The sequence below is a fragment of the Cryptomeria japonica genome, chromosome 7, assembly GCF_030272615.1.
Source record: "Cryptomeria japonica chromosome 7, Sugi_1.0, whole genome shotgun sequence".
Classification (NCBI taxonomy): domain Eukaryota; kingdom Viridiplantae; phylum Streptophyta; class Pinopsida; order Cupressales; family Cupressaceae; genus Cryptomeria; species Cryptomeria japonica.
Genome location: NC_081411.1, coordinates 486295448 through 486320104, shown reverse-complemented (window position 1 = coordinate 486320104; position 24657 = coordinate 486295448).

The following is a 24657-nucleotide window of genomic DNA, read 5'->3' as shown; positions in this document are numbered from 1 at the left end:
AAGGTGGACCATATACCTAGAGGAGAATTCTGCAAGTAGAGAGCATAATGCCATAGCAAGGCTACAAATAAATGCATCCACAAGTTCCAAACTTGTCCCTATAATCCCTTATGTCCCCCAAGGCATACAAGCTAGCAAACTCCCCTTATGACCCCCATTTCATAAACAAAATACCATGCAGCAAGGGTCCCATAGCCCCTTGTAAATCACTATCTTCCAAAGAGAGCCTCTACACTCATAGGCTGTCAAACAACCCTTCACCCCAAGACCAGTCTTCCCTCCCAAGGGTGAGTTTGGCCTTGAAAACTCCCAAAACAAAACACAACAAAAACACAATAACAAAAGAAAAGAACACATAGGAAAGAAATCAATATCTTCCCAACACACTAAGATATCAATAATGAAAATAAACTATAACAAGCAATCTTTTCAACAATACAACAACATACATGAGCTAGAAAACAACCAACCTTAAATCTACCAAAAGGGATGATGAATCTTGTAGAAGAGCTGCCGAAATCCACTATCTTTTTCCCCTCAAGACTTAGCCAAAATCTCCCAAAAAAATTTAAAAAAATTTCTCAAGAATCTAAGTCTCCAAAAATGGAGAGTGGGTGATGAAACTTCTCCCTCCCAAACTATTCCCTATGAAGGCAATCTTCACTCTTTCCAACCCACTGGGGAAGGGTGAAGGATGTTCATTGGTTGGTCTTCCCAACACCTTCCAAAATCTCTAGCCAAGGCACCTCAAAAAGGGTAAAAGAAATGGGGACGACCAATGTCACTCATCAGGAGGGTTATCTAACCTAGGAAAGCTCCTCTAAAGTTGAAATTCGGTCAACTTGGGAAACTCAATTTTTGGGGAGGCTAAACAGGCCCTAGGGAGTGGACACGTGGCTAAATTTGGCCTTCATCCATAGGTACATCATATGGAACACTAAAAATGCCCCTAACTTGACCCTAGGAGTTAGTTCAACCCCATAGAAACCCACCCAAAGTTTACCTACAGGTCAACCCTAAGTTGACCTTTCTAATGGCTCCCTATCCAAGACTTTCTTGGGACCATAGTAGGATAATTGAAAAATATGCATTGGTAAAATAAATTTCTTCCAAAGGGACATGTCATTGCCAACTCATCCTACAACACATGTGTCAAGTGACACTACAAAAAGAATTACACATCACTAAAATACACATGGCAAATGTCCCATTTTTGGAATTTATAAATTAAATAATTTCCAAATTAAACACACACCCAAGCATAACATTTACAAATTAAAACACATTTACAAACGAGGTGTTGTCTCTCCAAATAGACAACCCTTGGCTTGACAAATGCACATAGGCCTAGGCTTGATTCTCCAAATAGTTTTGATGGTCACATGGAATAATTTTCCTGCACATCTCACTTGCACATTAGTAATTCCAGAAATCACATATAATATTATCATATAAAATTAATACAATTCAGACATTGCATACAATATCAATTATAAGAATCAAGTATACAATTATCTGATAACATCCACATAAAATAATCTTCTATACGACATCATCATCATAATCATAGAATTAAATCATTTATAGAGCATGCATCCATAATTTCTAGCATCAAAATAAAGTACTGCAAATCAAAGTAAATGACATAATCATATCAATGTTATCCAAACACTGGATCATATAAAATCTATGTCCATAATGCATCAAAATATATTATCAATAATAGGTCCAACATGAAAATAACTGAAATGGTATGACGGCTTGGGGTAGGGCCTCACACCCTCCCCCTTTAGGCATGAACTTCCTCCTGGAGTTCATAAAAAAGATGGGGGTACTAAGATCTCATCTGCATTGCATCCTCCCATGATGTCATATCCTCGTCATAACAATCCCACTGGACCCTAACCTGGTCCAGCTCTCAACCTCGAAGAGACAGCATCTGGCGAGCCAAAATGTGGATGGGCTCTAAATCTTGCTGCCCGTCTGACTCCACCTGCAAGGCATCCCAATCTAGAATATGAGACTCGTCATAAATTTACTTCCTCATAACTGATACATGAAACACATTGTGGATGCGTGACAGGCTAGGTAGCAAAGCTAGATGATATGCAACCGGTCCTATCCTCTCAAGGATCTCAAATGGTTCGACAAAGTGAGGTGCAGGCTTAGAACCCTTTCCATAATGGATTGGACTCTTATGTGGTTGCACTCTCAAGAAAAATTTGTCCCCAACCATGAAGCTACAGTCCATCCTCTTCGCATCTGCATACTTCTTCTGCCTATCTTGTGCCTCTCTAAGGCGTTGTCTAATCAAAATCACCTGTTTCTCCATACCATGAACCATCTTAGTACCTATGGCTACTCTATCCTCAATGCAGTCCCAACTCAAAGGTGTCCTGCAAGGTTTTCCATACAAGGCCTGAAAAGGTGGCATTCCCAAAGAAGTGTGATGCCCATTGTTATAGGCAAACTCTACCAAAGGAAGGTACTCTTCCCATCTAGTCTGATGATCCATGACATACATACGTAGTAGGTCTTCTAACACCTGGTTTACCCTCTCTGTCTATCCATCCATTTATGGATGATAGGTTGTATTGAAGTTGAGTCTGGTACCCATTGTTGCTTATAACACCTTCCAAAAGGAAGAAGTGAAGAGGGAGTCTCTATCTGAGATAATCTTGCATGGAATGCCATGAAGTCTAAAATTATCCCACAAGAATACCTATGCCACTGCTGGTGCTATGAAGGTAGTCCAAACTGGTGAGAAGTGGGCCACCTTGGTCAACTTGTCAACTGTCACCATGATGGCATCATGACGACGTGCTGACATAGGAAGACCAATGATAAATTCCATCGATATAGTATCCCACTTCTACTCTGGTATCGCATGAGACTAGAGCAACCCACCTGGATGGCGGTACTCCGTCTTAACTCTCTGGCACTCAAGGCATTGAGCTACTAGTACAACAATGAATTGCCACATACCTGGCCAATGATATAACTGTCTCAAATCTACATGCATCTTCTTAACTCCGGGATGTGCTACACAAGGAGCTCTATGAGCCTCCAACACAATCAAATCACACAACCCTCCAGAAGAAGGTACATAGATGCGCCCTCTATGGAGTAGTAGTCCATCAAACTCTAATGAATAGTCTACATATTTCCCTTCCAGGGTCTCCTGAGATCACACTACCTGACATACCTCTAAATACCACTCATCCTCTAGCAGCTGCTGCAATATACCACTAATACCTCTAAATACCACTCATCCTCATGGCATCTCCTACTCAAGGCATCTGTGACTATGTTCTCTTTCCCCTTGATGTAGTGAACATCAAAATCATACTCACATAAAAACTCCATCCATCTCCTTTGACAAGCATTAAGATTAGGCTGAGTGAATATGTATTGCAAGCTCTGATGATTTGAATGAAGCTCAAAATGATGACCCAAAAGGAAGTGTCTCCACCTCACAAGTGCATGCACTATTGCTGCAAGCTCAAGGTCATGAGTAGGGTATTTAAGCTTGCAAGTCTTAAGTTTCCTAGACTCATATACTATAACTCGACCCTCCTGCATAAGGACTACTCCTAATCCATCCAAGGAAGCATCTGCACATACCATGAAATTAGTCGAGGGGTCTGGCACAATAAGAATAGGTGCACTAGTGAGTGCCCTTTCTAGATCTTGAAAGGCCCTCTCACACCTTTCTATCCACTCAAATTTCTTTCCCTTTCACTGAAGGGATGTAATAGGATGTGCAACCCTAGAGACCCTCTCAATGAAGCGTCTGTAGTACCCTGCTAGACCCATGAAACTCTTGAATTCTATCACACTAGATGGCACTGGCCAATCCATAATAGCTCTAATCTTCGATGGGTCAACTTAGATCCCATCACTGGATATAACATGTCCTAGATATCTGAGCTCTGATCTAAAGAATGCACACTTCGATAGACTGCCATACAACTGATTGTCTCTCAAGCACTGCAATACCTATCTCAAGTGCTCCTCGTGCTCCTTCTCATTCTGAGAATATATCAATATGTCATCGAGGAACACAATCAAAAACTGGTCAAGGAAAGTGTGGAATACCCCATTCATGAGACTCCTGAATATAGATGGAGCATTCGTAAGACCGAACGGAACCACGATGAACTCATAGTGGCCATACCTGGTATGAAAATCGGTCTCATAGATATTGCTCTCTACAATCCTCAATTGATGGTACCCTAACTTCAGGTCTATCTTGGAAAACACTTTGGCAACCTGAAGCTAGTCAAATAAGTCGTTGATTCTGGGCAAGAAATATCAGTTCTTGATGGTCACTTTGTTCAACTGCCTATAATCCATACATAACCGAAGGGATCCATCCTTCTTCTTCACGAAGATGACTAGTGTGCCCCAAGGGGAGACGCTAGGATGAATGTGACCCTTCTCTAAGAGTTCCTCAAGCTGCATCTTGATCTCACTATGCTCGTTTATGGTCATCCTATATGGTGCTCTCAAAACTGGCTCAGCTTCTAGTACAAGATCTATGTGAAAATCAATCTCTCTACTAGGTGGCATACCAGGTAGCTCAGAAGGAAACACATCTACAAATTCCTCAAGGATGGGATGATCATCTAGGGAAGGCTCCTTCTTATTCTCTTCCTCTCTATCACTGATGGTGATGGCAAACAACTGACATCCCTTTCACATGCTTTGCTTAAGCTACATAGCAAAAATCATACAAAGTGATACATACCTCTGAATCCCTGAAATAACTATGGAGGTACCCTGATCATCCACACACTTGATCTTTTTCTAGCGACAATCCATCTTGGCTCTATAGGTGTATAGCCAATCCATGCTAAGAACAATAATGTAAGATCCTAGAGGTGTGACTCAAAGGTCTACTAAGGTGATCGTACTCTCAATCTGAAGTTGACAACCACTAACCATTTACTCAAGAGACACTCTAGCTCCTTAAGCCAACTCCACTTCCAACTAACACTTTGCCTAGATGCCACTAGCCCGCAATGCTCCACAACCAATGGAGATATAAAAGAATTAGTAGCTCCTAAATTAAACAAGATAGAAACACTGCTACCTCTGATCATACTTGTGGCCTCTATGACTATGGCCTAATGCTCTTCCTGGTGGTTGTCAACCGCTGTGAAGACTCTATGGGACTTACCCATGTCCCCAGCTATAGGCTCTAAACCTACCATCCTCTGATTGCCTACCATATGACCCTGTGGATAGTCTCTCGCCATGTGCCCCATGGCCCCACAAGTGAAGCAAGCACCACGTGTCTGAAACTGAACACCCTGTGGCCTAGAGTATCCCTGTCCTCTTGTCCAGCTCGAACCACTAAAACCACCCTTGGAGGACTATTGAGCCCATGTCAAAGGTGTGTAAGGACCCTGTGGTCATTGGTCATGCCTAGGACCCTGTGAATGCCAATTCTTGGGCTTAAAGCCCTATTGACCCTATGGAGGCCTTTGCCTCTGATTTTTCTATGGTTGCTGTGAAGGAGGGGGTTTAAAGGACCCCGATGAATTCCTGTGGTTACCCTTCCAATGGGGTTTTTGAAACCCAAAAGACTGCGGTATAGGGTTTCAGTTCTGATGTCGATCCCGCGTGTCTTGCGATCTACCCTGAATCTCCTCTGCTATCAAGGCCTTCTCCACAAAAACCCAAAGGCTCCCTAGAGCTTCCATCCTAACCGATCCTACTATCCCAACATTCAATCCTCTGATAAATCGGTTGATGAGTAACTTCTCATCTTTCAGGTAGTCTACGTAGGGTAAGAGCTCAAAAAACTTGCTCTCATAGTGGGACATAGAGAGACCCTTCTGTTGAAGGTCATGGAACTCGTCAATCTTGTGCTTCCTATAGTGCTCTAATAGGTACCTATCTCTGAATCTCTCTATAAAGATGTTCCAAGTGATAGTGTCCCCTAAAAAATCATTCTTGTACTCCTCTTGCCTCCACCATGTGGAAGCCATCCCTCTTAGAAGGTGAATGGAAATTTGTGCCTTCAAATTTCTCTCATAGGGACGCAATCCAAAGCACCTGTCTAGACTCAAAAGCCAAGCCTCATCCTCTACCCCATCGGTAGATCCTACAAAGGATGGTGGCTGAAGACGTAAAATCTCTCTGATCTGATCCTCGGGATCATGGGGTTCTCTCTCAAAAATAACTGGTGCCACTACTAGAGGTGCCTCAGGTAGATGGATTGACTCAGGCTCATGCTCAGCTTGGGCCTCTATACGGTTAGGAGGTGCACTCCTACTCCTTCCCCTAGCTAAGGATATCTGACTCTGTTCAGATCAATCGGTTGTTCAGGAGGAGCTTCTCGATCCCCTTCTGGATCCGACTTGTCCCACACAACACCCTCGTGTGCCATGCGAGCACGTCTAGGACTTCTATCGCGCTTACGAGCTTGTCGCGTAAATGGTGGCATCCTTAATGATCAATAAAATAAAATAAAGTAAATAAATAAAATTAATTCTTAAAGAAAATAATATTAAAAGCAAAATGTAATGGAGAAAGGTTCCTAGTGTTGGAAACCTTGCTCTGATACCAAAATCATGTCCAAACTTTTGGGCAAAAGCGGAATAATTTTTTTTTTTTTAAAACAACATAAATACATTAAATAATCTACATTTAAAATGGAATAAATAAGTCTTGTCTTAACTAAGGGTTAACTCTGGGTTAAATAGAATGGTTTCCTAAAGTTGGTTTAATCATCTCCTTCATTATGGCATCCATATTATGAGTAGATTAATTATTCCCTAAAAAGGGTCCTCACAACTTGATTAATTAATTAAACTAAATTACTTAATTTTCTCTAAATAAAATTTCTCCAATAAATAAATCAAGAGATATTAATTATCTCAACAGTATTAAAATACTCAAGACTAAATAAAAATAATGTTAACTCATATTAAAACTAATTAATTGAACGTACGCGGTTACACTTTTAAATATAACTAATAAAGTTAACCAAATCAATTATAATATTTGTCAAATAAATTCATTTTATAATAAAGTCAAATTTTAAGTCCCCTTAGACATTTAAATTCAACTATCAAATATTCAGCCAACAATAACCTCATAGGTTAAAATTTTACATTATACATTTAATAAATTCCATTAATAAAATCCCCCAAAGGAATTTTAACCCAAGCATCCATATTTAATTAAATATGAAAACTAACTATATAAAATTCTCATTAATAAACCTTGCTAATAAAATTTAATCAATTATGAGAATAATATTGCTATATAAAAATTAATCCCCAATTTCAATTATAATCCCTAAAAAGTATATATTAAGAACCAATTTTATCCTAGTCAATATTAGGGGCTAATTAATACTACATATTGAATATAGATAAATGGGGGGGAGTTTCTTTTTCAATTTTTTTTAAAAAAAGACTTCCCCCTCAATTCATTTTATTATTATTTAATTACAAACCCTATCTAGGATTGGTCTATTCTCTTTATACCCCAACCCTATTCTTTTTATTTCTTTATTATCAAGCTAACCCTAACCCGAAATTGGGTTAGGGTTGCTTGTTTCTCTCTTTTTGTGTGTGTGTGTGCAGGTGCAGCCATGGCGGCCGAGCAAAGGAGAGGCCGAAGGTGTTATGTAGGGGGCTGATGGTTCATGGCGGACGAGGTTAATGAAGGGGCGGCAACGGTGGTTTGGAAGGCGTATTGCCACCTATGGGTGCCACCTCATAGGTCGGTCGGGTTGAGCTTGTGGGTCACGGCCCACAGTGGCGGCCGACACCGCCACTATGGGTCGTGGCCCACAATGTGACCCTGGTTGCTCTGTAGGTCATCACCCACAGAGACGGCCACAACCACTCTATGGGTGGCAGCCCACAGAGATGGCCGAAGCCGCTCTGTGGGTCACCGCCCACAGAGACGATCGAAATCACTCTGTGGGTTACGAGCCACAATGCGGCCAAGCCAGCCCGACCCCACACAAACTTCTCTGCCTCATTTTTTTGTGTATTATTAAATTTTGCTTTTATTTAACATTTTAAAAGGATATATATATATATATATATATATATATATATATAGATATATATATATTGATATGAACTTATATATATATACAAATATTTGAGAACAACATACTTATCTAGAATGAGCCAAAAAATATAATTTGCAGCATATTTCATTTCGACGTTTTAATGTATCCAATATATATATATATATATATATATATATGTACCTGAGCATTTTTGTAATAACCCACCATAACTGGATCAACAAAATTGAGTATTCTTTTTTTTTGTTTAATGAAATCATTATGTTTTATTCAATTGCATTCTCTGGGCATCCATCCATTTAGGATTAGGCACTCATCCATTCGGGATGAGCATCTAACCATACAGATTAGGCAATTGTCCATACGGGACATAAGATTCCGTCTATCCAATACGGGATAGGCATCTACCCATACGGGGTAGGCATCTATCCAAACGAGATAGGCATCTACCCATACGGGGTAGGCATCCATCCAAAACGGGATAGGAGATGCTCTGGCCAGAGACTTAGACTCATTGGGACCATTCGGGTCCTGAGCCACTCACTAAGTACTACACTCTTCTAACAAGAGTGCACCGAGGTCGCCGTCCTTAGGAGTAATTAAAACAATACAAGCTTGAATTCTGCCTCGGGAAGTCAAGCGAATCCATACGGGATTCCTTCTGAGTATGCATTGAATTTCTTTTTCAATTTAATTATCTTATCTTCCAATTAGGATTCTTACTCAACCAAGCCTAGACCCCACCCACGAATGCCTGAGTACGAGGGACAACTCTGTCCCAAGACTGCCTACATACCTACTTCGGCACGGGATCAAGGCGTAAAGTATGTAGTTCTATTTTCTATTCTATGGTTTGATGTAAACTGATTTGTGGGTATGCAACCCTTTCTAGGGTCAGTGTCCCAGATAGTTTCTCTGCGGTTTCTACCCACGATGGTAGCGTTTAAGCGAAGGCTCAAGATGGCCTATTGCTTGTGGCCTAAAAATAACTAGATCCTAATTCTTATCATGAGCGTCACCCAATTGCAAATCACCAATATCCCTTCAAGATAAAAAAAGAAATCAATTTCGTGAGAGCATTTAACTTGACCATCCTTAAAAGGGGTTTACTATGGTTTATCTCAATGGATGTGAAAATCATTTAAAAGTTATCTTATTAAATTATCGATCCAAGGGGGATTACCCGCCCCTTGGATTTTAACTTCCAAGTGTCCCTTATTACTCCCCGATGATTTATAGGGATGATGCCATAGATGTCGTTGATGCAACTTTATTAGGCGTTACGTGCAGTAGTTCAACACGACAGCATTACCCGTAAGCATGACCCAGAGGCACCGTATATACCGAACGCTGCTAGTTTTGGGTTCCCAACTTCCTTTGATTAGTTTCAATCTTATAATAACATCATGTTGATAATAATTATAAACTTAGATATTGCAAAGCAAAGTTAACTGAAATAACTACGAAATAAAAGAATCGTAACTAGAATTATTTAATCAAAAACTTGAATATAATTGCATAATAATGAAGGTTAGGTAACTTGAATACCAACAATTAAATGTATAATTTGCATGAAGATGGAAACATCAAATAATTAAATCAATGATATATATGTATATGCATGATGTGAAGCAAGGTGAGTTGTACACGAAAATGCCACTTATAAAGTCACTAGTCCCAATGTAAAATTTAGCTTATGTCATTTATTACTAGATGGGTCTTAAGATGACTAAATATAATTTTATTAAAACTAGTTTATAAAATAAATTTCTTAAGTTTAAAAATTTCTATTAACTAAAATTTATTTATATATAAAAAAAGAATTTTATTTAACTAGAATTTTAAATATACATAAAAAAAGGAATTAAAAAAAAAAATTGCATTTAATGCCATCAAACTAAGTTCGAATGGCTTGCATGGGTTTTAGTGGGAGTGGGACCCCACGGTCCCCCCCACTAACCTGTGGCCACTGCCGCAGCAATGCCCGCAGACTAGTGGGGGGTACCGTGATGGTACCACTCCACCTGCAGAATACTGTCTCCGTTCCACTACCCTGCGGACCGGTACGCACAGGCCCGTACAGAATGCATTAAGTTGTTTTCTCTTTTTTTTTTTTAAATAAAGACTCTCACTTATTAATATATATAAAAAGATATATATATATATATATATTTGTGTGTGTGTGTGTGTGTGTGTGTGTAAAGTTCCCAGTCTAATTTTGTTAAAAAAAAGAACCAGAGCAGTTTTAATTTTATTCAACTCAGAATTAGTATGAACAATAAGAGTTTATTTGTAGCAGCAAAAACACAGAGAGTAATAGTAACCTAGAATACGAACATGAGACAATAAGGATTTATTTATTGGAGTGATTAACAGAGACTAACCAGAATACATAAAGAATGAAGTAATATGCATATTGGAATACAGAGAGTGTTTCATAGAGGGACTCATTCCTTTGTTTTCAACTATTGTTGTTTTTTATTGGTTTGTTTTTTTGTTTTGTTTTTTTTCCAGAGAGGAGTAAATAACCAAGCTAAAAAAATAAGAATATTGCAGGAAAGTTATTCACAGTGAATCCTATCCTTTCTTTCAACAATCTTTTTGTAGAAAATGTATAACCAGAAAATGGGAAATATGTATAGAATCAAATGAGAAATATAGAGAAATATCTACAGCGAGATTCAAATTTTTTATTTTTTTTTTAATTTATTTGAAAACCAGAAAGATGAATCTAGAGAAAGGAAATAAGGATGGTTCTAATCTAGTTCTTCAGTAAGAATCGATCTGAAACTTAATAAGAAATTTTAACAATTTTGATCTAATTCCTATCAGAATTTGAAATATATGGATCTAACTTCTTAGACAAATGAATCTAATTCTTATATATTGAAAACTAATGGATTTAATTCTTATCAAAATTTGAAACAAATGAATCTAATTCTTAAACAAATTAATCTTCTTATTATCAAAAATTTGAAACTAATGGATCTAATTTCTTAAACAAATTAATCTAATCTAAATTGCAGCAAGAATAAGATGCATGAAAAACTAAATTTGAAGAACCTGGGTGCTTGAAAATGGTGTGGAATCCTCTATGAATCTCCCTTGATCCTCCAAACTTGAAGAGAAGTCCTCCCAAGCAAAAATCTTAGCTGAAAAATGAAAATTGACTACAAAAGAAAAATTTACTTGAAGAATTTCTTATGGAATAACCAACAACTCTTTTTGAAAACTTGTACATCTTTTATAAGAAAAAACTCCAAATTCCACTACCTAATTTTTAATTAAAAAAAAATAGAGATTCTCTCCTAATTTGGCCTTCATGCAAATTGATTAGACTTAGTGGGAGGAGTTACATGCAAGGTGGTGGAGAAGCCTCTAGAAGCTTCTTATTCCTCCTACAACATGTGCCATAATTTGGGTGAGGAAATTTAAATAAGCAATTAAAAAAAAGTATATTTTCCATGTGTGTGTGTGATTTATTATTTTTATTCCTTTATAATATTCATTCAATAGTTTATCCAAAAGAAATATAATAGAGTTTGTATTTAAATCAAAAGGTGATAAAGGAGGGTTGTGACAATTTTTATTACAACAACCTACAAATTAATCATTTAACTAAGAAGAAACAACATATTAGATGTATAGTTTAGAACATTAGGCATGCATTTTAGCAACGTATGTTAAATAACAGAATAGAGTAATTTTTTAATTTTATTTTATTATATCAATAACATAGAGTTAATCTTTTGATTTAAATAACTCTATATATAGATTTCTTTTCTTTTCACTAACATGCTATTACAGAATGTAAAATATGACAGAATATTTCTATTTACAACTGCAACTAACATTTTCTAAAAATAACATTTAATTCAATAAACTGCAATATCTAATGCATTATCAATATTGACTCTTAAATTTATCTATCTAATCTTCCTTTGAGTACAACTCTAGATGTAAGCAAATATTTCATGTTCGTTTACAAGTGACTCTTCTATGAACATTGAATTTGCATTTCTTTCTCAATAATTAGAAACAGAATATAATATCATTTTTATTCTTTTCAAGCAACTATATCAACACAGAAATAATCGACAAATGTATTCTTCTTTTTGCAAAAATATAAATAATTCAAATTTAAAATACATCTTGTTTCATGGTAAAACTTATTCAAATAAATACATTTAATACTTCATGGAATTTCTTTTACAAATAGTTAGATACAAAACCTAGCCTCTCATTTCTTCTAAAAGAGGGCTTTCCAATACATTTATTTTCTTATTACAAATAAAAATAGTATCAACTTCAAGCTTTTTCTTCCAATCATTTCCCAAGCAAACCTGCAATAAAAAGCTTAAAGTTGTGACCATGGAGGCTCACCTCCCAACCTAGGCTTACAAGAAGCCACCCCCAAGCTAGGAGAACCAAGGCTAGATGGGAAACCCACATTCAAAAAAACACATACAAGCAAGAAAACTCACAACAACATTAACACTCCCATCCCAGGGATAAACAATGTCACTTGTGTGACTTTTCAAGTGGGGTGAAGTTGGACCATATACCTAGAGGAGAATTCTACAAGTAGAGAACATAATGCTATAGCAAGGCTACAAATAAACACATCCACAAGTTCCAAACTTGTCCCTATAATCCCTTATGTCCCCCAAGGCATACAAGTCAAAAAACTCCCCTTATGACCCCCATTTCATAAACAAAATACCATGCAGCAAGGGTCCCATAACCCCTTATAAATCACTCTCTTCCAAAGAGAGTCTCTACACTCATAGGCTGTCAAACAACCCTTCACCCCAAGGCCACTCTTCCCTCCCAAGGGTGAGTTTGGCCTTGAAAACTCCCAAAACAAAACATAACAAAAGAAAATAACACATAGGGACAAAATCAACATCTTCCCAACACACTAAGATATCAATAATTAAAATAAACTATAACAAGCAATCTTTTCAACAATACAACAACATACATGAGCTAGAAAACAACCAAACTTAAATCTGCCAAAAGGGATGATGAATCTTGTAGAAGAGCTGTCCAAATCCACTATATTTTTCCCCTCAAGACTTAGCCAAAATCTCCCAAAAAAAATTACAAAAATTTCTCAAGAATCTAAGTCTCCAAAAATGGAGAGTGGGTGATGAAACTTCTCCCTCCCAAACTATTCCCTATGAAGACCCTCCTCACTCTTTCCAACCCACTTGGGAAGGGTGAAGGATGTTCATTGGTTGGTCTTCCTAACACCTTCCAAACTCTCTAGCCAAGTCATCTCAAAAAGGGTAAAAGGAATGGGGAAGAACAATGTCACTCATGAGGAGGGTTATCTAACCTAGGAAGGCTCCTCTAAAGTTGAAATTCGGCCAACTTAGGAAACTCAATTTTTGGGGAGGCTAAACAGGACCTAGGGAGTGGACACATGGCTAAATTTGGCCTTCATCCATAGGTACATCATATGGCCCAGTAAAAATGCCCCTAACTTAACCCTAGGAGTTAGTTTCATCCCCTAGAAACCCACCCAAAGTTTACGTACGGGTCAACCTTGAGTTGACCTTTCTAATGGCTCCCTATCCAAGACTTTCTTGGGACCATACTAGGATAATTGAAAAATATGCATTGGTAAAATAAATTTCCTCCAAAGGGACATGTCATTGCCAACTCATCCTACAACACATGTGTCAAGTGACACTACAAAAAGAATTACACATCACTAAAATACACATGGCAAATGTCCCTTTTTTGGAATTTATAAATTAAACAATTTCTAAATTAAACACACACCCAAGCATAACATTTACAAATGAGGTGTTGTCTCTTAAAATAGACAACCCTTGGCTTCACAAACACACATAGGCCTAGGCTTGATTCTCTGAATAGTTTCGATGGTCACATGGAATAATTTTCCTGCACATCTCACTTGCACATTAGTAATTCCAAAAATAACATATAATATTATCATATAAAAAGAATACAATTCAGACATTGCATACAATATCAATTATAAGAATCAAGTATCCAATTATCTGATAACATCCCCATAAAATAATCTTCTATACGGCATCATCATCATAGTCATAGAATTAAATCATTTATAGAGCATGCATCCATAATTTCTAGCATCAAAATAAAGTACTGCAAATCAAAGTAAATGACATAATCATATCAATGTTATCCAAACACTGGATCATATAAAATCTATGTCCATAATGCATCAAAATATAGTATCAATAATAGATCCAACATGAAAATAACTAAAATGCTATGATGGCTCGGGGTAGGGCCTCACAGATCTGGTCACATTCAACAACTTCACAATTGGACAAAATTGCAAAACATTTTCAAAATCACGTCTGGGTTTGTTAAAACTGCGCTTGCATTCACAGTTGAGAGATTACAAGAAAACTCTTGAGAATAATAAGGACTTAAGTTTTTAGATCTAAAGAGCTTCTAAGGTTGCTTCCTATAGAGCTTCATTCTTCAGTCAACCTTTCTTGGTCACACATAGTCAATCATTTTCCTTCACTTGCATTGCCCTCATACATATCTTCCAAATTTGACTCAAAAGGTTACTTTTCTTGTTCTCATCAAACTTTGCAAACATACTATAACACTACACTAGCTGAGTCCCACATCAAGATCCATCATCTTAGGGTCTCATTTGGTCTTCTTGAGTCAAGGTCAACTTACCTCATTAAGAGATCCATCATCTCTTTGGAATCCACACCTTACTCTCAAACATACATACCTGGAGTCAAGGTCAACTTACCTCATCAAGAGATCCATCATCTCTTTGGAATCCACACCTTACTCTCCTACTTTGGTCTTACACTCTTGGACATTGCAAGTTTACCCTAGATTCATCTACACTTCATACACCTCTCGATTTTCCATAGTCTTTGCATTTTCATACTAACTTTCATTTTGGGTCAAGACTTTAGTCCATGGTTGAAACCCTTTCCCAAAGGTCTATAAGGGAAGCCAAAGAAGCTTTAATATATTTAAACATGAGTACCTATGATTTTGATGGAGATGAATTCTACAATCCATCTGAACACCGCAGTAATGTACCAAACAATGACAACAAAGACAATAACAATGGAAACGATAATGACAATGACAATGCATCTGTGGATTCTATATAAGTTGAGGAAACTATTATGGATCCCCATTTTAATAGATTGGTTCAAGAAATAACGAAAAGGGGTAGACAATATTTCCTACAAGTCATGGCATAAAGTGGAACAAGAATACCTCATGGATTTGATATGTCACAGATTTTGGAGGATGATCCCAACCAAGAAAATCAAGTTAACACAAGACAAAGGAGGCCCAATAGTGGTGGTAAGAAAGAGCATCTCGTTCTTGAGTCATCTTCATCCCTATTTCAAAAACCTAAGATTCCAAATACATACATTCATTCTCATTATAGTTATAATATAACTTTTGATGAACAACCCCACAGTCATCCTTTCCCATGGAGAAGAACTACCACCATGCATGACCATGATGATACCCAAGATAATACCAATGCATATAATTACATTCAATCAAACATTCAAAATCATGACACGAGGAGACCCCGTGTCAGATTTGGGGGCAATATCCAATATCATTCTTATGACATGTCCAATCCCAATGGTCATGACATGTATTGACCTAGAACTAGTGCTCCTCACTATAATACCATACCAAGTGGTCTATATCCAAGATATAATTATATCCCTCCTCCATATGAACACATTTATGATCAATACCATCCATATATGCATTATATCCCTCCTCCGCCTGGTGGCTCAGGCATGGGACTAGCTCAAAGAGAAAAGACACCACCCAAGAATGGCTTGCAACAACAGATAAAGGACTTCCAAAAGACAATGGGAGACATAAATACACCTAAGCCATAGTACATGATGAGAGATATATGTCCTTACCCATTTGATAGAAACATTCCAATGCCTCCATTCCCTCCACATTTTGTGAAACCAAAGTTTGATAAATAGAAAAGAAAAAGGGATCCTAAGGCACACATAAGATAGTTTTTCACAACTTGCATTGAGGTAGCAGCAGAAGAAACATACTTGATGAGATTTTTTCCACAAAGCTTAGGTGAACAAGCTATAGAATGGTTCTCCCAACTTCCACCTAGAATTAAGTCATGGGATTATCTAGCAGAGGCTTTCATACAACATTTCTCATACAACATTGAAACAAATGTGTTAGTAGCCACCTTCTGCAATACTAAGTAGAAACATGGGGAATCTTTCTCTTCATTTTTACAGAGATGGAGAGGTCTTGATATTCGATGCTCTTGTGATATACCACAAAAAAAATGGTAGAAATATTCACACAAAATGTCAACAAGGATATTGGATATGAGCTAATAAAAGCATATTTGTCTACCTTCAAAGAGGTCATTGAGAAAGGAATGGCGATAGAAAAAATCCTTATTGAACAAGGTATCATCAAGATATTCAAAGAAAACAAAGAGGAATCAAATGGGAAAGACAAACCCCATTTTTGGAACAAGAATAAGAATACAGTCAATGATGGGGTAGTAGATGCAAATGTTATGAAACCTAAGATAACTTTCCCCAGTGCAAGTTCTTCTAGCTCAAACAATCAAATTCCATCAAAACCTCAAACAAAATACACCCCGTTGGGAGAACCAATTGAAACAACATTCAAGAAGTTAGTGGCAAACAAGCTCATAATGCCAAAAGAAAAACCAAATTGGTGGAATGATGATGAATATTGCGAATATCACAAGAGCAAAGGACATCTTACTAGCAACTTCCATAGATTGAAGAATATCATACGTGATCCCATTGATAGAGGTGTCATAGAAGTGGATGGACATACCTCCAATGAAGAGAATGAGATGTTTAAGGAGCCCTTTCCTAAACATGACAAGGGAAAAGCAAAAACTGTCGATAATCAAGCTAATTATACGAAGATGTTCTATGACTATGATTCCACTATTAATCATATTTCAATGGACAACCATGTTTCAACCATCATCATCACGGATAAAACTCCTGAAGGTCCTACCCAAAGGAGTAAGGTTGTTTTAAAAAGAATTAGACCATCTTCTTCATCCTCCAAAAATCAAACCTTCAAATCTAATGTCACAACCCGTCGAGGTAAAGTCACCTTGCAAGGCGTTCCATCTAAGACCACAACCTCACCATCCACAAAGAATGGGTATGACCTTGTAGATAATCTAGGGAGGACATCCGCCCTCATCTCCATCCTTGAGCTTTTATGAATATCCTTCGCACATAAGGCCATCCTTGATAGGACCTTGAGAGAGACCTCTGTACCCACTGATTTGAACATGGACCAGTTTCAAGCCATGGTGAGATACCTTTATATTCCACATACCCTCACATTTACAGAAGTTGATGACACATTTGTAACCCAACCTCATAATGCACCTCTACATATTGAAGCCTTTATCTATAAAAACCACATCAAATGAGTCTTGATAGATGGAGGAGAAGGTCTGAACATTTGTACATTGAGCACCATTAAACAATTGGGATATTCTGGAAAAGTTGTGAATTCTACACATGCAATCACCATCAAGGCATATGATGACGAAGAGCACTCATCCAAAGGCACAGTTACCTTACCTCTCAGAGTTGGACTAGTTACAAAGGATGTGGTTTGTCAAGTCCTTGATTTAGAGCTCACATACAATATACTCTTGGGACCTCCATGGATTCATGAAATGAGAGTTGTTCCCTCAACATATCATCAGTGTATTAGGTTTCCACATAATGGAGTTGAAGTGACCATTAATGGTGATCCTAATCCATTCATGTATTGCAACAACCTACAGTCAAGATCAGAAATAACAATTCTAGTCAATCGAGAAGCAACTCCATCATCAACATATGTGGATCCAGAATCCTTAAAACCTTCTACATCAAAGCAAGTAGAGCTAAAAGAAAAGTTAAAGGTTAAAGACATGGTATGTGGTGAGCATATATTTCATGTTGATCAACTCCCACTATCTCCTAATGCATTTAGTCGACAAGAACATCATACAAACAATTTGCAATATCAAGGAATTGGGTGCAAACCACCTAGTGTTGTGGCTACTAAGTCTAAATGCAAATCTCCTCTAGTGGTGCAAGAAACTCTTGATATTAATAGTCCTAAGAGTGGTTCCAGTGAAGAATCTCTTGAGTGTATCACCGGCTCTCTTGAGAACTCACATAGCTTTACTATTTCATCCGTTCATTCCAATTCCACTCCTCTCCTAGACTTGGATCAACAAGAATTAGAAAAGCCCTTACTAATTGGGGATCAAAAATCAAGCTTCGAAAAGAAAAATCTAAGTCAAAAATAAATAAAAGTCCTTTAGTCCAAATCAAAATCAAAAGCTATTGGAATCTGCAAAAATAAAAGTCATGGATAAAACTCCTATGAAGAAAAAAGAACAAGAGTTGATCTCCCGTAATATCAAAATAACTGGGGGCAAAAGTTCTACAATTTTAAGTCAAAAAGAATACTTGTTGATCCTAAGTCTCCATCATGCTATCCTACTTTCACTTCTTTTCACAATCATAAACCTTCATCACTCATCCACTTGTTTCACACATCCATTCCCTTTTGGTGATACATCATGTACCTTTAATGGAGCTTCCTCGAAGGACTTTGTTGTCAGGGATGCCCAAACTTCTTTAGGTCACACACATGCAGGCCTGTGTAGTCCACACATTAGTAATTCTATCTTAGTTCTCTTATCAAGGAAGACAGTCACTTGAGCTACACATCATTCGGTCAAGGAGCAATGCAGCTACAGTCATAAGGTAAAGCCTCATACATTTGAGGTGGGTGACTTAGTTCTCAGAGAAAATCCTAAAAATCAGTAGGGCAGAGAGAAAAAGGGCAAGTTCAAACCAAATTGGCTTGGTCCTTACATCATCATAGTAGTCTATGGATCAGGTGCATATCAGATTTCAACACCAGATGGAGAACCTTTGGAATATCCTATCAACAGCATGCACCTTCACAGGTTCTACACATATCTTTTCAGAATATCCTAATTCAAAAATACAAAAAAAAAAAAAAAAATCAAAAATACAAAAAAAAATCATTACTTGGTGAAAAACCTAGCAAATAGGCACCTTGTGACACAATTTTTTTTTGAAAAAAAAAAAAGAAATAACTCTGTCCAATGGTGAAAACCACTTCGGTGGTGCTCTGAGCAAGTACCATGGTGAAAACTAGGTTACTGGCACCATGTGTAGAGACAACGCTCCTCCATACTTCAGGAATCAATCTCATCCTTTCACTCTTGCACACACTCATAGCCTATCCATCCATAATACACTTACCCATTCCTATCATCGCTTGTTATTGATCTACCTAAGATTGGTCATCCATTTATAATAATCCTCCCTTTTCACCCCTTTCCATCCATAATAAATCAAGTCCAATCTATAAATGGGGCAAAATCCTAAGTCTAGTGATGGAAGTGGTACCCTGAGCATCACATGTTTTCAAGAGCATCATTTTTTCATTCCTCCTTTTCATGCACAGTCCGTAATAAAAAGTTATTTGCATCGTCGATCTGCAATAAAGTTTTATTCTTTTTCTCAATAAAGTATCAGTTCATGGATTTAGTCAGTTTCAAATGAGACACAAGTAGCAGTGGGCTTTCAATAAATCAAATCTTTCAGTAGACTTTGGCAACAACATGGTTTTCAACATTATCTGTCCTTTATTAGGATGACAACATTGTGACCAAATCAAATATGTTAACATATGTGGCAAGAAACATAAATAACTTGAGGATTTCATTGTGTGTTGGTGTCAAGTCTTGGTTTTCTTTTGATTTTATCTTTTGGTGACATGTCTTTTATCTTTTTGGGGATGCCTTTGACTAAAGATTATATCTCTAGGATGTCTTTGACTAGAAAGGCAAGGATGGGATATGTTCACCTATTGTTTTGTTGTTTGTGGAATGTCTCTTAGTAATGCTATGACTTGTCCAAGGATATGAGGATAGTGTGCATCTAGTATGAACTGGGGCATTCCTTATTTGCGACTGTCTGATCTCCATGCAAACGGGTACAATGACTTTCTGGTTCAAACCTATACCTTGATTGTCATAACCTATATTTCATAATAAAGCTCAATGATGATAAACCTTCCATCCCCCTTTCATGATTGACCTCCATCATCCTTCCTTGATTCTGTGTAGCCCGCTATCACATGACTGAATATAATGACACACCAAAAATATATGCATTTCATGTAGTTTCTATCTGGATCATCACATGATATCATATCACATTTCATACATATATATAGATATCACAATCACATCACATCTTGCATATATCATTGGCTAGTATTTGCATCTGCATATAAACCCCAAAAAAGAATAAAAATATATTGCATTTCATCATGTACATATTTGCATCCATGTCATAAGCATCATAAAATCATCATAAAGCATATAGAAACATAAACACATATAACACATGCATATAGCTGCTGCAAGGATGAATCATATCACATATATATATCAAAAAATAATAAGTGTCACGATACAATGATGTAAAAATATCTCATATAGCTACAAAATCACCCAAAGGTGTCTACATCATCATACAAAAATTGATACAACTTGGATCATCTCGTATGTCCCCTCTTGTAGACTTTCTGGGATGATCTTTTCACCAAAGCAGTTAACAATCTTGTGTTTTCCCAAATCTCAGGCATACACATAATGTGTCTCAATCTCATCGCCTTGATTGCATTGTGGTCCTCAACAATCATATTTGTTCATAACCATTGTGTCACAGGGAATCGCTCTCTAGACTCAATCTGGGGTAAGTACTCCTGCATCCAATCAAATCAATCATGTCAATCCTAGTGGTATTCATGTTGATCACATAGTGTTGCTTCTTATCCTATCCTAGCCTAGTGGTACCTATGTCCATCACATGGTGCTACTCATCAGGCTCTATCCTAGTGCTTATGTTTATCACATGGTGTTGCATCCTAGTGTATATGTTTATCACATTGCACTATATCCTATCTTGCTAGAGCACTCGCTGGATTTTATCAGTTCAACAACTTATCCTATACTCATCTTAGCAAACCTACCAGTTTCAAGGCACCTGTTGAGTGAATCCTCTCAACAACTTATCCAATTGGAAACGTATGTTTATCACAGAATGGTCAATTCTAGCCTTGTTTTCAGTTTTTCTTCCCTAGGGAACTTGTTTGACTGAATCCTCTCAATAGCTTATCCAATTGATAGTGTATGTTCATCACAAAACTATCAATTTTGGCCTTTTAAGACATAGACACGATTTTGTTGATTCCTCTTGAGTCAATCTTTTTCCTACGTGACCTTGTCATCCTATCTTGTCAATCCTTTTTATCCTTTCTTTCTTATCGAGAGATTGTCTGTGATCTTTTCAAACAAAATTCATCCAATCTCTCGAGGGGGCATATCATTCTCGTCATGGGGAAACTTTGTATCAATTCATCTCATCTTCTTTGAAACAACATGACAAGCTACATTGTCTCAAAAAGAGGGGCAAAATGTAGACACCTAAAATTATCCTATCTAATTAAATTAATATTTTATTTATTTAATTATTTAAGCCTAATTTTTCTATTAATTAAATAAATCTTTATTTATTTAATTAATTCATTTATCCCTTTCTAGCTTTTTTCCTCATTCAAATAAATACATTTATTTATTTAAATTGTCCTTCCCCTAAATTAAATAAATATTTTATTTATTTAATCGAATCCTACTTCTTCTATTAATTAAATAAATCTTTATTTATTTAATTAATTTGTTAGCCTTTTCTACTCATGACACGTCATTCATCTCTTAATTCCTATACTACCTACCCTCTCATTATTTAATTATTTCTTCTACCTACCTTTGAATCCTAGCCGACCATTTATCTTTACATTTCTTAATCTTATCCCTCCATTTCCTACAGTGTCCTCTATATAAGAGGATACTCTCCTTCATTATCAACCCTATTCAGCTAATAAGCATTCTAATCAATCTTATGCAATCAAACCTTTTTGCAATCAAGCTATCAACCACATTTCCATTCTTTGTTGAGCTCTTGTGCACATATCAAATCTGAGAGAAAATACATCAAGCAAGATCAATGGAAATAGGAAAAATGAAGATTCAAACCCTAGTGGACATGTGATGGTATAATATTTTTGATTTTGTTGATTTGCATTGTCTTAGGTAATCTTCATATGTTATGGTGGATCTTTGTTGTTGTTAGGCTAGGGTTTTGTGGTTGAATTCATTTAGTCTTTCAATATTGTTGTTTCCATTATCCACTTTTCACCATATAAACATCATATTTGCAAACTTTGTGATGTTATGTGTTGTATATTGTTTTGGTTTTAATCATTTTGGAAAGGTAGATAGGATAGTGGAAATTAAAGACTTTGAGCTTTGTTTCTATTTTCTCATCCCGGGGGAGTGAAGGAAGACTTTGAGCTTTCACGGAAACTTCACTTCCTTTTTGTATAAGCATTGTTTTTATTGTTAAAGTTCCTTAATTTATTGTATTTGTTTTCTTAACTGCTATTTCTTTTCTAAAAAAAAGAAAAGAATATCACCCATTTTGAAGAAAGAGAAAAAGATGTTGTCCTGCCCAAATTAGATTCGTATTTAGTTATTAATAGTAGAAAAGGGGGAGCCTTCCCTTAAATTAGGATAGTTTTGCAGTCACATGCTGTGGTTGAAACCACAATTTTGTACATCTTCCCAGGTGTACAAAATTTTCAACCAATAGGACCCAAGTCCCCAAATTGCATTCATGACTCTAGATAAATGAGTAGTTTTGATAAAATGTCAATTGCATTGATAAGTTTAAGAGAACGCAGGATAAAGTTGATTTTTCTTTTGGATGGTATATGAGTGATATGAGTGATTAAGTAACTATCTAGAGAGGAGATTGATTATTTTTCCTTAATTGGAACATGGAATCATGTACTCATTCAATGGATTTTTAGTGATATGAATATTGGTATAGCATATTATTAATGGATAGTGTTTTTTAGGGGTAAATTAAGCATTACGATAATTAGATGTCAAAGAGTGAATCACAACTCTAAATTTAATTACAATTAACTCTTAAATGACAATGAAATAATGATAAATCAATTTAATAATGAATGAAATCTAATTAAACTCTCTCAATTGATGTAACAAGGCTTCCATTTCTCTTCTCCATAATTGGTTGATTGGCTCTCAGGTGCTACACTGAAATTCTTGCATAAGATAGACAATTATTTTGAAGACTATGATTCTAGACTGATTTGTGAAAATAACATTGTTTATATAAATTTTCAACACATAAGGGATGAGGATTTGAACTCAAGTCTTGATTAATAGTCAACTAATTTAGATTGATCACTGAACTCATCTTAATTGATTTGTTAACTAAATAGATTGGTTTGTTAACAGGATTGATTGAGAAGTCAACTAGATTGATTGAATAGTGAACTTAATAGATTAGTCAGTTGACTGGATTGATTGAAGAGAAGACTGAATTGATTGGAGAGATAAGTGGATTGATTGATAATTCAGAAAAGGTGATTTGGAGTGAAAAGGGGAGATTGAAGAGTTAACAGAGCTAACTAATTGGTTAACTGACTTGATCAATCAGTTATGATTTCAACATGTGTTGTAGGATTTTGAAATTGAATTTGATTTTGATTTTCAATTTGGATTTGAATTTGGTTTTTCGAATGCTGAAATGCACATGAAATTAATTGAAATTCAGATCTAGGGAAATACGAATTTGATAATTTGGAATTAGATGAAATTAACTAAAATTTGAATTTTGGGAATTGGAGGAATAAATTAATTAATTTTAATAATTTAAATGAAATTATTCAAATATCAGAAATGTGATTTAATTAAATAATAAAGATTATTTAATTAAGGAATTAATCATAATTAATTAAATAAATAATATTTAATTAATATTTGAGATAGGATTAACTGATTAATTAATTAAAGAATAGAAATTGAATGATTAATAAGATAGATGATTGAGTTAATTCAAAAGAATAATTAGCTTGATTAAATAATTAAAGAATTACTTAATTAATTAGGATGAATAATTAGTGTGCGATTGATGAGACATTTTAGGTGTCTATAGATAGGTTTCCTTATAAGTTATTAATATTATCATGTTGATAATGCTAGTGTCTTGTGTATTGGAAAGAGATGAATTTTGACATGCATTGTTATAAATTAGTGTATTACCAATAGAAGAAAAATTGATATGATTATGGAATTGGTAGTTAGCTTCATTATTGGATACAAAAGATAGTATTGAATGAATGAGTGATCATGTTAATAGATTAGAATAAAATTGCATGTTTTTTCGATGGATGATGTCATGTAGGTATAGGATGATGTGTGGTGATATGCTCAAGTTTATATGCTTCATCATGATTGAAATGATAGGTTATTTTTATTATGGTTAATGAAATATTGAGCTTTATGCAAGTGTGTTTGAATTTTACTTAGTATGGATTGTGTTGTTTATACAATGAGTTTGTCTAGT